Here is a 17,984-nt window from a genome sequence, read left to right on the forward strand (position 1 = left end):
GTAAGAAGTACATTCTGGTAATTGTTAATGACTTTACCAGATACATATGGGTAGTCTTTTTAAGAGACAAATCAGAAACTCTCGATGAAGTAAAAAGGATACTTAAACGTATCCAAACGGAAAAAGAGTCACAAGTTTCTAAGATCTATAGTGATCATGGTTCAGAATTTGAAAATAGCAGTTTTGAGAAATTTTGTAGTGATCAGGAAATATCACATGAATTTTTAGCGCCCAAAATACCATAACAAAATGGTGTAGTAGAAAGAAAAAATAGAGTGCTTCAAGAAATGGCAAATGTTATACTAAATAGTATGAAGCTCCCTAAAAATCTTTGGGCTGAAGCCGTAAATACTGCTTGTCATATAATTAACCGTGTCTATACTAGAAAATCAAATGGTAAATCAGCTTATGAAATGTGGTTTGATAAGAAGCCTACTGCCAAATACTTTTGAGTTTTTGGTGGCAAGTACTACATTTTACGTGACCACGAAAATCTGGGTAAATTTGACACCAAAAGTGATGAAGGGATATTTTTAGGGTATGCTCTAAATAGTTGAGCATATCGGGTTCTTAACAAAAGGACTGGTGTAATTCAAGAGTCCATTAATGTAGTTATAGACGATCACTTGAATACACCTGCTTTAAGTTCAAAAAATGATGAAGTTTGTTTAATTGATAAACCAGACTATTCATCAAGTCAAAATACCACTGAACTGAGGACAGTTAAAGATCATCATTCTAATCAAATTCTTGAAAACCCTCTCACTGGTGTGTGCACTCGTAAACAACTTGAAGATATGTGTAACTACATGTGCTTTGCATCTCAGATAGAACCGACTAATGTAAAAGAAGCTCTTATTGACGAAAACTGGATTGTTGCGATGCAAGAAGAGCTCAATCAATTTGTTAGAAATGATGTTTGGTATTTAGTTCCAAGACCTAAAGATAAACACATTATCGGAACAAAATGTATTTTCAAAAATAAGTCTGATGAACTTAATATTATTAGAAATAAGGCTACACTAGTTGTACAAGGGTTCACTCAAATTGAAGGCATCGATTATGATGAGACATTTGCCCTAGTAGCTCATCTTGAATCAATTAAACTATTTATATCCATTGCGTACTTTAGAAAGTTTAAAATATACCAAATGGATGTAAAGAGTGCATTCTTAAATGGTGATTTGTATGAAGAAGTGTATGTTGAACAATCAACAGGTTTTGAAGACCCTAAACATGATAATCATGTCTATCACCTAAAAAAGGCACTCTAGGGTTTGAAACAAGCTCCCATGGCATTGTACAAAAAGTTGACTAAGTTTCTTTTAAGTCATAACTTTATAATGGGAAGTGTTGATAAGACATTGTTTGTAAAGAAACATAATGATCACATACTAATAGTGCAAATCTATGTTCATGATATTATCTATGGATCTACCTGTGCTAACATGACTATTGAGTTTGCAGATCTTATGAAGTCTAAATTTGAAATGAGCATGGTTGGAGAATTAAATTATTTCCTAGGGTTGTAAGTTAAACAGCTACCTGATGGTTTCTTTATATCTCAAACCAAATATGCTCTGAACTTAGTTAAAAAGTTCAGATTTGAGAGTGGAAAAATTTTTAATACTCCAATGAGTACTACTTTAAAACTCTCAAAGGACTCTACAGGTAAGAGTGTGGATCCTAAGTTGTATCGTAGTATGATAGGTAGTTTGCTTTATTTAACTGCGTGTCGACCTGATATTGTATTTAGCGTTGGAATTTGTGCTAGATATCAATCTGACCCTAAAGAGTGATATTTAATTTCTATTAAGCGAATCATGTGATATGTCGCTAGTTCAGCTAATCTTGGTCTCTGGTATCCACATGATACAAGTGTGCAATTAGCTGGTTACACGGATGCTGATTGGGCTGGTAACATTGATGATCGAAAATCAACCAGTGGTGGTTGTTTCTATGTAGGGAACTGTTTAGTTTCTTAGTTAAGTAAGAAACAAAGCTCCGTATCGCTCTTAACAGCTGAGGCTGAATACATTGCTGCAGGTAGTGCATGTACTTAGCTTGTATAAATGAAAAGGATGCTAAGCGATTACGGAATTGTGTAAGATACTATGGTTTTATATTGTGATAATTCAAGCGTAATTAATATCTTCAGAAATCCAATCTAACATTCACGAACCAAACATATTGACATTAGATATTACTACATTCGTGAATTAGTGGAAGACAAGATACTTTATTTGAATTATATTTCAACCGAAACTCAACTTGCTGATATATTCACAAAATCGCTCAACAAAAGCAGGTTCGCTAAATTAAAATTTGATCTTGGTATGTATAATATGAATTGATGCTTCATGTGTTTCTGTATCATAATGTATATATTAGTTATTTTAAAATTTAAAATTTAAAATTTTATGAAAAATTGCGCATTTTAGGCTGTGCACGACCAGTTGAGTACATACTCGACTAGTCGTGGCACGACCGGTCGAGCATGTACTCAACCCATTGTGAAACACGAGTTTGCTCTTTTTATTAGGGGAAAAATTACTTTTTCTTCATTTGGGTTGTCTTCTCCAACGAGCCCTACGTCGACCGGTAGAAACCATTTTCGATTCCTCTGTGGTTAGTGCGTTGTTTTCGATTTTCTTTTAGATTTTAGTCCTTTGTACTTCATTTTCTTCATTTATGAAGTTTATTTCATGTTTTATGATGGTTTTTGGAGTTTTCTACTCAAAAATCTGATCTACTAGAAACCCATTTTACCTCTTTTGCAATCACTTTATTGCTTGATTTCTTTATTGTAAATGGAAGGTAGAACTAAGAAGAAAGGATCTCGCAGTCCCTCTTAATATCATTGGACTCTTATCACAGTGCGCCACCTTCGGTCACCCGAAGATGATCGCCATTATGTGAGGGATATTCGGTTGCGTAATGTGATAGTAGAACGGCCTGTTAACATCGATCATTTGGCACTATTTGATATCCTTCTTCTCCCTCAGTCTGTAGGATGGGATAACATACTACATTGGGGTGGGTCGGCATACCATTCCATTGCACAATCTATGTATGAATGCATTACTGATTTTTCTACTGAAAATCTAACATTTACTATTACGACCAGAGAAAGTCCAATTGATGTGGATTATTATCTTATTTCTGGTCTAATAGACCTTCCAGTTAATGACGATGGTATTCTCATTAGTTCTTTAGTGGCAAAGCCCTCTGAAACTAAGAAGAGAATGTTTTTAAGGGATTTTTGCAATATAAATGCGGAATGGAGTACTGGTAATGCTCTTGCTTCCAAGTTTCTGTTACCTAGATACAGAATCCTTCATAGGATTTTCATTTTAAATGTTTATCCTCGATCTAGTAACAAAACCGAACTTACTACATTCATGGTTCGTATTCTTTATTCCATCGCTTTTAGAATTTTTGTATGTCTTTCTTTTCTAATTTGTTATAGCATCATTTAGTTCCATCTCCACCCAGGACACAGTGATATTTCTTTTCCTTATCTTATGATTGTATTAGGCACCCATTGTTTAGTGGCTATGCCTGTTGGAGAAGCTCCAATTCAACACCTAATCTTCAACAACTCTAATATTAACAAGATGAATTTAAAGTTGGCCCCAGACGAAGTTAATGTGGGTGCTGGTGGAGTTGCTATTGCAAATGAAGAGGAGGGTGATTTGCCACTAGATGACATCAATATGGATGATCTTTTTGATGAAATCAAATTTGATTCTATCGCTGATCCTGATTACCAGCCATCTGACTTTGATGCGCATTTGCGCTCACTTGAGGAGAATGTTGAAAGTATAAATGTGTCCCATGATGTGCAATTTAAATATATGCGTAAGTATCTAAAGCGCATTAACAAGGGACTTCATCAAATTGATCCTTCCATCCCCGCTCCTTCATCGGGTTCAGATTAGTATTTGAATTTGTGTTTTGTAATAACTTTTATACTACTTGAACTTTCGTGCTTTATGTGCTTGGACATGCTTGCTTAGGAACTTGGTTAACTTGCTTATGAACGTCTCTTGATCATATATTCTCTTATTTCTCATTACTCTTCTATTTACTTCCTTGTTTATCTACTTCCATTATCCTTTATTTGTTCTTTCCTTTGTCATATTATGACAAAAAGGAGGAGAATTTATTTTATCTACATTATGATAATGTGCGATTGTGGATAGGTAGGCAAATTTTTCCAAATTTTTCATTGTACGAAGTTGGTAGTAAGAGGGAGTAAGTTAGGGGGAGTATTCATGAGTATTGATTGATGATGCGTATTGGTTTAACAAAGATGCAACTGGTGCATGATTCTCTAATCAGGTTGTAACCGGTGCATAATTCTTTATTCTGTATATATGGTGTATGATTCTTTATTGTGTGGGTTATGCTTATCTTATTTTAATGAAGTATGTTTCGACACCAAGTGCTATGTTTTCTAGCTCCTATGATTGTCAAATTTTGTAGTGCCAAAACCCCTTAGAATCTGTATCTTGTGTAGCTCATCTTCATATTCAAGATCATGCAATTCTTGTACAAGTTCAAGATGATCCTTTCCAAGACTCAAGCATCACAAGTATAAGAGTTCAAGTACAACATCAATTGATAGTACATGCTTTCAAAGCTTCATCTAAGTCAAGACTATAAACTTTACTTTGGTACTCAAAGCTCAAGGTGAAATGCAACTCAAGTACATCAAGTTCAAGCTTCAAAGTATTTTAAGTTCAAGCTTCAAAATGTTTCAAGTTTAAGCTTCATTATTCATCAAGATATCAAGCTTCGTGAACGTCAAAGATCAACTATCAACTGAAGTAAAAGATGTTTCAATGTTCAAACATCGCTTATAAGGTATGAATGACCCTAGATTGACTATAGGTTAGGTCATTGTTGATTGCATACTTTAATTGGGTAACTACATAAGTGTATAGACTGTTTTTCGACTAGTCTTAGACTATGTTCGACTAGTCCTAGTACTGGCTCGACCAGTCTAAGAAAATCTTCGACCAATCATAGGTTTGTTACTAATTTTCAGGATTTTCTGTTATTGCTTCGACCAGTTCTGGAGACCGCTTGACCAGTCGAGTGAACAGTGCTCGACCACTCGAGTAGGCTCGACTCAAAGTCCAACAACTAAATTGGGTCCCACATGACTAGTCGTGGGCAAGACTCGACCGGTCGAGCAGGCCCTTCAACTAATCGTGGAACGACCTTATCTTATCGTACCCAAATTTTCAAAAATTTATTGGTCATTCGACCAGTCGAGCTGACCTCTAGGCCAGTCGAATGAGCAATTTCTGCACTTATAAATAGAGCACAATTTTCAGAGTTTGGTATTCAATTCAAGCAAAATCAAGACACCACTTTGAGAGATAAATTAGTGATATTCTTAAGCTATTTAGTGTTCATTTAATATTCTCTTTAATTAGCTCTTGCATTTGATTTTGTATCCTACATTCTAATCTTATTTGAAGAAGGGATTGAAGTTTTCCCAATTCTTGGAATCAAAATCAAATCAAGAAAGCCCTAGGTGTTTTAATTTAAAAATCATTTAGAACCTAGAACCTTTTCATAAGTGAGTGTGAACATTAAACATCTACGCTGAACTTCTACTTCGAATTGGTTCTATCGGGTTGTATTAAAGGAGAATATCTAGATAAGTATTTTATAATTATGTAAATCTATTCTTTTGGTTTCTTTGAGATTATGCCAGAAAAAATATCTTTCTTTTTGGTTTGTCTAAGGTGATCTAGAAAACTCAGAGTATGGGGTTTTTGAATTGTGTAAGCCCACTTGAAAGACACAATTGTGAAGGTTTTAGGTGAACCTTGAAAAACCTATTTCATAGTGAAGCCAATATCCACTGTGTGAGTATATTGGGAGTGGAGTAGTTGTGTGGCTATTTTTCTAAACAATTGGTGTACACACAAGCAAACCACTATAATTTCTAGTCTTGTGGTGATTGTTTAATTATAGAATTGTGTGGAAGTTATAATTTTCCTTTATGTATTTGTGGAGAATGTTGTAATCCTTTTTATGCAAGTGTGAGAATGCTGTAATAACTTAGTTATTTTCTTTACTATTTTATTCTTTATTCCTCTGTATCAGTTTGGGATTTTGATACACAAACCGTTCTAAAAATCAGGTTGTCCTACCATAAGCCATTGGTTTTTAGTGTAAGGTTGTCTTTAGATCAACATTTGTATCAAGCTCTCAATATTTGTACATTTGAGGTTATTATTCATTTATGCATTGTGGGATTGTTTAGGTGCTATCTTTATTTATATTTATTTAAATTTCACATTTATTTTTAATTTGGCATAGTCCTATTCACCTCCCCTCTAGGACTCTTAGCTCGGCCTTTTCAGATATGAGTAGGCTGTCTACATCCATCCTTGACATGAGGAGAGTACATCATCATCATATAACATGCTTAGTATAGCTCCATGATCCATGCCCTCACGCATTATATGTATGCTTGATATGAGGAGTGATTGATCATAACACATGCCATTAGGCGGATTATTATGGGACTCCTTGAGAGACAGAGTTGTCCCATATGAGCGCGCGGTACGCGCAGGTTTGATACATGACTGGATGGTATGACTCATGCATCTCGCATTTTGTGATATGACCACCGTACGCTCTAGCGACATCAGGGCCATGACCTCCACAGGCATGTCGTGGATGGTCAGATGGGACATCGAAAATGTTTGGTTCTAGTATACGGGCAAGATAAATGTCCCTAGGTGAAAATTCCTAAACCCCCGAGGCCAGGGGACACCCCAACATCTAGACCGAGTGGATATATATGATCGTATGAGTGCCGTATAACAGTATGCTGCGTCTCCCACTATGTCGTGGTCGGTTGGGAGGGGGTGTGACCTTACCCGCCTGAGTGAGGGACAATATCTAGGTTGAGTTTGACCAGCTTAAGGAATGAGTCCGCTATCGACGAGCCGGGCTCGATATTCACAGGCGGATAGTGAGGTCTCTTCCACTTACCCAGTTGTGCGCTTGGATAGGGGCGGCAAGCTGGCGTAGAGTGTACTAAATCCCGGTGATGATCTCAAAGATATACGGTACTGATATGTGGACTTATTGAGCAAGAGTTACATACTCAATAATTTTCTCATTCATTCATTCATTCATTCACTATCGACTCGGGCTGGTGGTGCGCAACTAATTGTTATGTGTACCTTCACAACGATCAGGATTTCGGTTAAGGTGTGCGACTAATATGAAATCAGGAGTTTACCACATTGAGTCTAGCTATCCAAATTTAGGTATGAGACTGGTTTGGATAGAAGTCCCTTGTGATGAACCACATAGCTTGCGATATTACGTACTATCATCCCGACTTCACACTTCAGCTTGGTCATTTCATTCATATTTCATATTGTACTACATCCATGGCATATGGTATTTTAAGTTGCTATGTTTCTGCATTTGTATGGCCTAGATGAGGTTGGCAATATTCATGGACTCGTCAGGATTTGCATATTGCATTGTATCCTTAGTATATGATATTTGGTTTAATATGTCTTTGCATTACATAACTGATCTACATTGCTTTCTCAGTATATGATATTGGCTTATTATGTTTTTGCATCGCATAGCCTGGATAAGGCTGATGGTATTTATGGACTTATCGGCGTGTTTCCACATTACTCTGATATTGCATATTTGACACTTACTTTGTGCACACACTTCACCACCCTTTAAGCTTTCTATAAACTTATGCACGATAGATGCGTGCAGGTGGTATTAGGTCGTAACAACGTTGAGTTTGGAGCATGTAATTGTCTTTTGGAGCTTCGATTTTCGATATATGTATTTTCCTTTCAGTAATGTATTCAATTGTTTATATTAGTGGATATATGATGATGATGTTGCGTTTGTGATTTGGGTAAACTTGTGGTTATGCTTCTTACGAGATAAATGCATATTGCAAAATCCTCCTTGTAAGATCTCAAGATCGGAATCTGGCGTATGGGCGCTGGGAGCAAAGAATGGGGTACTACGGAGGCTGTTGGCACCGAATTTGACGATCGAAAATTTCATGAGCCCAGTTTTCGAGTTCGAGGCGTGACATGCAGTATACCATAATCTTAAAATGAATGGATAACAATATCAAGTTTATAAAGCCCTTGATTTGTTTTAATTACTAGGGCCATAAATGGGAGTGATGCTTAGGTTTTACAAGGTAATGTACCTAACAGATAGGATTTATCCTATCTATCCTAGCGAAAAAGGGCAGGCTACATATCTTATAAGATGACCTACCAAATGGATGGCTGGGATATGGTAATATCATACTATGATGATACATATTTTAGCCTATGGATATTTTGTTGTAAACATGCGTGTAACTTAGATAAGTTTTTCTGTGCTAGAAATATATTAAATTATATATATCTAATGCACTTTTTTTATGTGGGTCCTACTACATGGATCTAGACTGATTACATGGTTACCACCACTGTATTGACCACTGGGAAGAAATTTCAATCCAATTTGAAATCTGTGGGACCTGTAATAACCTAAAAGATTATTGTACAACCACCATTGTTTTCTTATTGTATAAGCCACACAAATTTTAGATTTATCATAAATTTACATTCCTAACCCAAAGTAGCCTTCCAAATCAAATGAATGGAGTGGATACAATACATGTATCACTGTTGGTCCACAATCTCATGGCCTAAGATGGTCTCGAACGTTAAAAACCACACTTGTGGTTTCAAACACGGGAACCAAACTTTACTTTTTTTTTATACTTATTTATTTAATTTTTTAATAGGTCCCATTATAATCTAAACCATGGGTGAGATGGGTAATCTCCTCATAAAGGAAGAGCCTAAAAATCTCCTCGAAAATAACACTTTTGTGGCCCACACGAATACTCAATGGTAACCATTTAATTTTCATTATTTAAGGCACTGTGGTCCATATGAGTTTTTTTTCGAATAAATTTTTCAATCACATGTCTCTTATTAAATGACAAGATTAATAGACGGTATGGATTTGCCACTTATATAAAAAAAGCCCAGTATAGAAGGCCCACCAATCCGGATCAGTTCTGGTTCCGTAAATACATGAACTTCACTTTTGCACTGTAGTGTTTTTATACCTATTTTATATTATTATATGTTTTTCCTTATGGTCCACACATAATGTGTGTACATTAAATTTATTCCCTTCACCAATTCACCAACATTTTTTTAGGACACTGGTAAAAATATGAACCAGATTCATGTTCTGGTGGGCTATACCATCATGAACAACACTCACCGTTCTTCTGCCATTAAAACATATATATTTCTTATTTCAGACACTCCTAACTGTTTATGTAAGATCCGATTTGTTCATTGGTTCAACCAATTATTTTTAATGGTCAAAATAATTAGTATCTCCATCGGAAGTCCCCGCGGCCCGATGGATATTCCAACGATGAATGCATCATGAATTCTATTTTGTATATTATTGCCCATCAAAATATTAATTTGGCTTAATTTTTGGAGGTTTGCCATATTTTGGTCCTCAGAACCTAATGGACCGAATTGATTGGACCTCACATATAAAATAAGTGTAACACCCTGGGTTTTCAGGGGCCGTGTAGGAACTCGGCTCTCGAATTCCCAAGTGCCACGAGTGCCCTAATGGGCTTCAAATTTTAATTACATTTAAATGATCTCATAAACAATGGAGAGTTTAGTAAGGCATGAAGCATAAATAACTCATAAAGCAGTATCAAGTGCCACTAAATATAAAAATATCCAAACCACAAATCCAAAATCATCTAAATAGGGAACTAGTCCCACCCATACATGACCCCAAGTGACTAGAGCTTTGGCCCATACACCGCGGTAGCCCGAACGTAGATTAGAAGGATCCACTGAAAGTATGGAAACATGGAAGCTCCTTCTTCATCCATGCTCACCCCACTCAGCTCGTTAAGCTCTACCTCACCTGTATCTAATGACGTGTCTGGTTGGTGTTTTAAAAATCGTCCTAGAGTGGGAGTGAGTAGCTAACTCAATGGGTGCCGTTAGCCATAAGTTACATCAAATAACAATTCCATGATGAATTTAATGAAAATCATAAATTCATAAATCACTAACTAGTCTTTGTTAATGCGTATGCATGAGTTATGTATGATGGATGACCTCACCCACAACACTCCCTCGAGCAACTTCGTCTCACAGTTGTGCATGACCAACACTCCCTCATTGTGACCTCAACTGTCGAGTTGCCAAATCCTAGCTAATGCGATGCATAAATAATGTATTAGCCGAGTTTTTAGTTAATTTCGTTCATCCAGAAGGTTGGGAAAACTGGTACATCCCAACAATATTAATGCCCCCATTCATTTGCGAGGCCAGGACCCCTCAATGTACGAGGCTAAGACTTCACGATCCTTGATCCCATCGGAGTCCTCACCTCTGATTGCACGCACGTGGGGAGTGCTGGGAAGCGGGATCGCTCACGGTCACTACGGGAAGACTCGTCACCCCAGCGTAGGTCGATAGCTCGGACATAATGTCCTATTCCACCATGCCCGGCTCACGAGACTATAGATCAGTTTCTAATTGTTGTAAGTGGGCGTCAGTAGCCGAGGGGTGTTCCAGGTTCCAAACAGGCGTGAGCAAACATGGTTAATAAACATGGTTAGTTAGTCAATGGACTAGACCGCCCAAATTCAGGCGAGCACTCAATGCACGACATCAGGTGCAAGCAACCCATGTAGTCCCGCTACCGTCGCCCGTTCGCGTCCACCCAAATTAGTCGGACTAGTCACAGGACGGTCCAACCAATGGGACTACCTTCACAAATCTTGGTTCCCTGACCAACCCAGAAAATGGGTTGTATTTAATAACACTTCAAGTAATTAAGAGTTCATCTTCTAGTGCAGGTAGAATCATGCGTACAATACATCAAGCATAAAATTTCAGATTATTAATATGAATGCAACTACTCTTAATAGCATAAAATAAACGTGTGTGCGTATGGTGCTGGATTACCTAAGAGACCAAGGACACACATCACTCATAGTACAAAATATAACAAGACATGAAGCAATTATACATGTTACAGGGAAGATCATTCAAAAATCAGATGTGACAAAGAATATGTAACACCAATTTCATGCCTAAACATGTTAAAGACTAATCAAACTACAATTTATCAACGCATGCATGTTGGGTTGACTTATCATGTAGGTTCCTAGCTAATTTTTTCCCAAAATTACTCATGCACATCAATCTAATATCCACAATCATTAAATTTATCCTAAAATTGGTACTTGGCCACCTAAGGATAATAGTCCGCACCTTAAGAGGAGATTTCCATTCTTTGAGATCTTAGGATTTGGGGATTTGGGTAAAACCACCAATTCCTAAATCAAAATCAAGAAAAATAATATTAATGACTAAAAATCTACACTAGGTTGCTTAATTGAAGGGAAAATATACCATTCTTACATCCGATTCTTGGCATGGGTGGATTTGGTGGAGGTTTGTAGTGGCCACTGGTTTGGTTGAGGAAATACCAACTCTACAAGTATCAAGATTCCCCTCACTCATACAAACACTCTCTCCCTTATCTTTCTCTTCATTTTCTCTCTATCTCTCTTTCTCTTTTTCTTCTCCTTCACCTAAGGTAGGGCATGAAATTCGTATGGAAGAAGGGGGTGCCCAAATGAGGCCCTTTTATAGTGCCAGATTTGGTTTAAATGGCCCTAAGGGTTGGGTTTTTACTATATTAGCCCTATGGGAGGGTTTTTCTAACCTTTAGAGCCCACTATGGGGTGTACATATTGATATATACCGTAGGATAGTTAGCCCTAATAATGATCTATGTATGGTCATGATCGGCCCACCATTTGGATGCGCCGATCGACAGATATGATTAGAAGTCTGTTTAACGGTCACTGATAGTCGATCGGGGCCGTGGCTATATAGATATGAGCAGAGAAATATCCTTACTCTACGTGTGAAGTTTGGTCGTAAACTGACGGTTTAAAATTTTCAACTTTGTATAAGAGTGGACGACCCAATTCACTTAAGTTTCAGCTTCTTTCTTTAGGGTATTTGCACTTCTCATGCACTCATCCTTCGTGTCATGCCCCAAACCCGGAGATCGGACTTACAAGAACCCCGATTACCGAATCCGGTGCCGACAGTCTCCGTAGTGCCCCATTCTCGGTTCCCAACGTCTATACGTCAGATTCCGATCCTGGGATCCTACAAGGAGGATTTTTCAGTGTACATTTACTTCGTAATAAGCATAACCACAAGTATACCCAAATCATAGAGGCAACATCATCATCACATATCCACTAATATAATCATTTGAGTACAATGCTGAAAGGGAAATACATAAATCGAAAATCAAGCTCCAGAAGATCGCTGCATGCTCCAAGCTCAACACTGCTGCAACCTAACATCACCTGCACGCATCTATCGTTCATAAGCTTATAAAAAGTTTAGAGGGTGGTGTAAGTGTATGCACAAGGTAAGTGCCAAGTATTCAACGCAATGTCATAATCATAACATGTCAGAAATAAGCGAAAATATTAACAAGATAATGAATCATACGATATCAGAGTACTGAGAAAACATGCTGATAGGCTCATAAATACCATCAGCCTTCTAGGCTATGCGATGTAAAAATATAATAAACCAATATCATATACTGAGGAAACAATGTAGATCAGCTATGCAATGCGGAGATAGTAAGCCAAATATTATGTGCTGAGGATGTAATGCAATATGCGATGCAAATGAAATGACCAAGCTAGAGTGTGAAGTCGGGATGATAGCACGTAGTATCGTAAGCTACGGGGTCCACCACAAGGGACTTCTATCCAAACCAGTCCCATACCTAAATTTGGATAGTTAGACTCAATGTGGTAAACTCCTGATCTCAGGTTAGTCGCGTGCCCAACAGAAATCCTTGCCATGCGAAGGTACACAACAATTAGTTGCGTACCACCAGCCCGAGTGGATAGTGAATGAAATGAATGCATGAGTATATAACTCTAACTCAATAAGTCCACATATCAGTACGGTTCCTCCCTGGGAAATCACCGGGGTCTATTACACACCAAACCAGATTGCTGCCCCATTGCGCACAACAAGGTGAGTGGAAGAGACCCCACTATCCGCTGCCAATATCGGGCCCGGCTCGTCGATAGCAGACCTATTCCTCCAGCTGGTCAGACTCAGCCTAGCATTGCCCCCTCCTCTTGGGCAGGTAAGGCCATACCCCCTTCTAACCGACCACGACACAGTGGGAGACGCGACCTAACGGTATACAGCTCTCATGCGCTCATGCATCCACTCGGTCTAGACGTTGGAGCAACCTCTGGAACCAAGAGGGTTTAGAGACTTTCACCCATGGATATCTATAGTACTCCATGTAAAACAGATTTTCGGTGTCCCATCTGGCCATCCACGAAATACCTATGGAGGCTATGGCCCTGATGTCGCTAGGGCGTGCGGTGGTCATGTCACACAAATGCGAGATGCATGAGGCACACAGTCCAATCATGCATCAATCCTGCACATACCGTGCTCTCATGTGGGGCAACTCCGCCTATCAGGAAGCCCCATGAACAACCTGCCCTATGACATATGCAATGGTCAATCACATCTCATAACAAACATGCAGATGATGCGTATGGGCATGTATTATGATACTATGCTGTCACATACTCATAATCGGTATCAATAATCGACATCAACAATCGGCCTCGACAATGTGGATATTTAACCAACATTGCCCCCAAGGAATGACCACATAAAGCCAAACATATAATGGGCTCACGACCTCACACAAAGGCCTAATATACAACACAATAGGTCTTACTCAAGGGCCACATATACACAACAGGTAAACCCTGCTCATGGGCCTAATACATATCACAATGGGCCTTGCCCATAGGCCATGAATACATCACAATGGACCTTGCCCATGGGCCATGAATACATCATAATGGGCCTTACTCATGGGCCATGAATACATCACAATGGGCCTTGCCCATGGGCCTCAAATACAGGACATGTGGGCCCTACACATGGGTCTTGAATACATCAAATGGACCATGCATCATGGGCCTAATACGTGCCACAATAGGCCTCAACTATGGGTCGCATGTACATCATATAGGTCACGACAATCGACCTTGGCAATCGAAATCAGCCTCGACAATCGAGGTTGGCCTCAACAATCAGAATCACACTCAGAATCGGCCTCGATACTCGGCCTCGACAATTGGAATCGACCTACACAATCGGCATCGACAAATCAGAATCGGCCTCGATAATCATAATCAGAATCTACATCGATAATCGGCCTCGACAATCGGAATCAGCAAATCGGCCAAGTCAATCGAAATCAGTAATCGGTCACGACAATGGGAATCGATCGATAATCAGAATCGACAAATCGGTCACGACAATCGCACTGATAATCAACAAATAAACAAAGTGGGGTCCATAAATGATCAGTCGATCAACTATAGTATAAAGATCGGTACTCGGCCGTGGTTATATCAAATCCGAAAGCATGGAGCCATTCGTCTACGGCGAATGGGGCCCACTTATTTGAGTTAACCTACGAAGAGAATGGGCCTAACAAGGCCTAAGGGAAGGTCACAATAAGGACATCTAACCATCATTGCCCATTAATGTGGACGTCAAACCATCATTCCTCCCAAGGCATGACCGTCAAAAACATCATCACATACATCATGGTGGAATCTCACAATGCAATAGACCTTGTATACATCCCATTGGGCCTCGACCCATGGGCCTCAAATACATCAAATGGGCCTCATCATATGGTCCTCATACACATCAAGGTGGGCCTCAATAACGGGCCTTGAATACATCACAATGGGCCTCAACCCACGGGCCTTTATACATCATAATGGGCCTCAACCCATGGGCCCCAAATATCTCAATGGGCCTTAACCCACGGGCCCCAAATATCACAATGAGTCATATCAATGGGCCGAATCAAATGACTTCATGTATAGCAATCGGGCCCACCCTTATGTATTTTTTTTTGAGATCCAACCTATTCATAAGTTAACATAGAGGTAAATGAAGTGAAAGCAAAATATACGCTTAATTGGAAGCTAATGTGGCTCCTAAGAATTTTGAACGGTGGATGTCACTGTCCCCACTATTTTCAATGGTGGGGTCCACTTAAGCCTTAGATCTGACTCATTCTTAGTCTCCAGCCATAAAATGATCTCTGAAAATGGTTGGAAGGTTAGGATACAACCCATGCATCATGGTGGGGGTCCACATGAACTATGGACCTGACTCATTCTTTAGCTCATGTCATAAGATGAGCTTTTAAAATGGATGGACAAATTGGATGCAACACATGCATCATGGTAGGTCCCACCGTCCAGGTGTGGACGGTGTGGCTAGAACACATACACCATGGGTCCCACCATCCAGGTGTGGACGGTGTGGCTAGAACACATACACCATGGGTCCCACCGTCCTGGTATGGATGGTGTGGCTAGAACACATACACCATGTGGTACCATGTTGGGCCCACCATAATGTTTATATGTCATCCAATCTGTTCATACGGTCATACAGGCCGGGATGAAGGGAAAAACAAATTTCATGCTGGCCCAAATTTTCTAGACCACAAAAGGGTCACGATGGTAGACGTTTAATCAACACTGTTTCCTTGATGTGGGCCCACCAGATAAATGGCTGGACAATATGAATAGGACACGTACATCACGGTGGGTTCCACCGTCCACAGCAGTGGACGGTGTGAGCAAGACACATACATTACTGTGGGCTCCACCGTCCGCCTGGATGGTGGGAATAAAACACATATCATTGTGGGGCCCACCATAACATTTATTTTCCATCCAAGCCATTGATAAGGTCGTACGGACCTGGATGAGGAGGAAAAACAAATTTCATCTTAATCCAAGACTTCTGTGGCCCGAAAAAGGGTTTGATGGGCAGATGTTTAATCCCATTATTTCCTCTGATGTGGGACACCTGAGCTTTGGATGCGGTTGATCTTTGGAGGGGGCCCACTTCAGAAAGGGGCCCACCATATGAACGAGTTGGATGACAAACATACATCATGGTGGGACCCACAACTGGAGCCGTGGGTCCTGCCTACACGGTCGCCCGCCTCCACGCGGTAGGCGCTGCCTGCGCCTTTGGCAATAGCAGCGTCTGCTGCCATATTTTTTGTTATTATTATTTTTTAATGAAATCTTCTTTTTTCAAGGTTTTTTGTACATGAGGCCCACATCAGTAGAATCCACCATGCCCATGATTTCTATAGCCCATAACACATCCATCAAGTCCGATATTGGGCATTTTCCAGTGTATAAAAAAATCTGGGGGACTTTAAATGATGGAGATCATTGTTGGCTAAGGTATGGCCCACCAAATGCTCCGATCAACCTCATTTTTTTGGCTCAACGCCTAAAATGAGTTGGTATATCGGATAGACGACGTGGATTAAACACATGCATCAAGGTGGGGCCTACCTGAGTGGGCCACCCATAAGCTTGGAAACAAGCTGGTATTTATGTTTTCCAAACCACGTCCAGCATCCCTGGACGTTGGACGTTGCTCGTAACAAATACATTAGAGGTGGGCCCTGCTTAGGTGGGCCACCTCATGGAGGATGGTGTGGATATAACACACACAAGGTGGGCCCTACTTGTAGATGGTTTGGATAGAATACATGCCTCATGGTGGGGTCCATTCAAGTGGGCCACACAACCATATCATGATCTCATAAAAGAAAATGAAATAGAGAGGGAGAGAGAGAGATAGAGAGTGGGAAACGCGTGATGGAGGGACCCCGACATTATGGGCCCTCTCTTGCAACCAATCATATATCAAGTGGGTCTCATTACACATGGGCCCATTAAATCAAAATCCAACAGTAGAGATCCCTCCTCCACTAAAATAGATGGTATAGATGACCCTAGGTATATAAGAAAAATAAACATCATAATGGGGTCCATAAGAATGGCCCCATCATGGAATGATCATGATGATCAAAGTGGGTCATCGCCCACATCTTAGGGTCCCAAGTGAGATTCAAACCATTGGTCGGTTGGCCTCACTTGGCCCATCTTAAAAACATTAAAACTACTCTATTAAAGCACCTACCTTTGATCGCCTATTCCTTCTTCCGCCAACACGATCTAGAGTTCCAAAGGACGGACTTCAACGGTTGAGATTGGTTTTGGAGGGTGGGGATGGGAGATAGGAAGGTGGGCCACACATGGCTTCTCCATGGAAACCATGGACGATTTTCTCTTTGGGGTTGCTTGGGAGAATGAGAGAGAATGAGAGAGATGATGGGAGAGGAGTGATGAGAGAGAGGGATGGTGAGTGATGGGTAGGTGTACTTGGTTGTAAGAGTATTGACTTTAGGGGAGGGGTGGTTGTACTTGGGGATGGCGTGTGAGGTGATGGGAGTACTTGACATTTGACATGATTGATGGGATTGATTTGAAAGGTTGTAGAGATTCTCTTGGGATTTTACAAATGCGGCGTTTTCTCAAACTGAACGTGGGCCCACATCTCCTGGCCTGGGTATCGCCTTGGCGCGCGAGTCGCGGCATCAGAACCGCAGCAACGGCGCGGTCCTTAGGGTACAAGTTTCGAATCGAACCAACTCTGGAATACGGGATACAACTCGGGGTCGCGCGCAACTGCCGATAAAAAATCGTGGGTCATCGGAATTTTACCGGAAGGACTGTGGAAGCCTACGGGACGGTACGGGCTTAGATACGGGTCTTACACTTCAGCTCAAGTTGAGCGGTTCTGGACACTACCCAGGTTTGACTCCCACGATGGACGTTGAGCCTAGTAAGATGGACATTATTCTATAGTTTTGAAACTAGTGATCCACTAACGAGCGGTTTAGAGCTTGTTCGAAAAATCGGGGCA

The 17,984-nt window shown here is 40.0% G+C and overlaps 1 long non-coding RNA gene across 1 annotated transcript; it reads right to left on the reverse strand.

Annotated features, from left to right (window-relative positions):
• Positions 1 to 12,327: 12,327 nt before the first annotated feature.
• On the reverse strand, positions 12,328 to 17,245 carry LOC131254074 (uncharacterized). Its single transcript, XR_009175478.1, has 2 exons — positions 17,199 to 17,245; positions 12,328 to 12,469 (listed from the first exon to the last, which is right to left on the reverse strand). It is a non-coding gene; the product is annotated as an uncharacterized LOC131254074 (long non-coding RNA).
• Between the last annotated feature and the right edge of the window lie 739 nt (positions 17,246 to 17,984).

This window comes from Magnolia sinica, chromosome 8 (assembly GCF_029962835.1).
Source record: "Magnolia sinica isolate HGM2019 chromosome 8, MsV1, whole genome shotgun sequence".
NCBI lineage: Eukaryota > Viridiplantae > Streptophyta > Magnoliopsida > Magnoliales > Magnoliaceae > Magnolia > Magnolia sinica.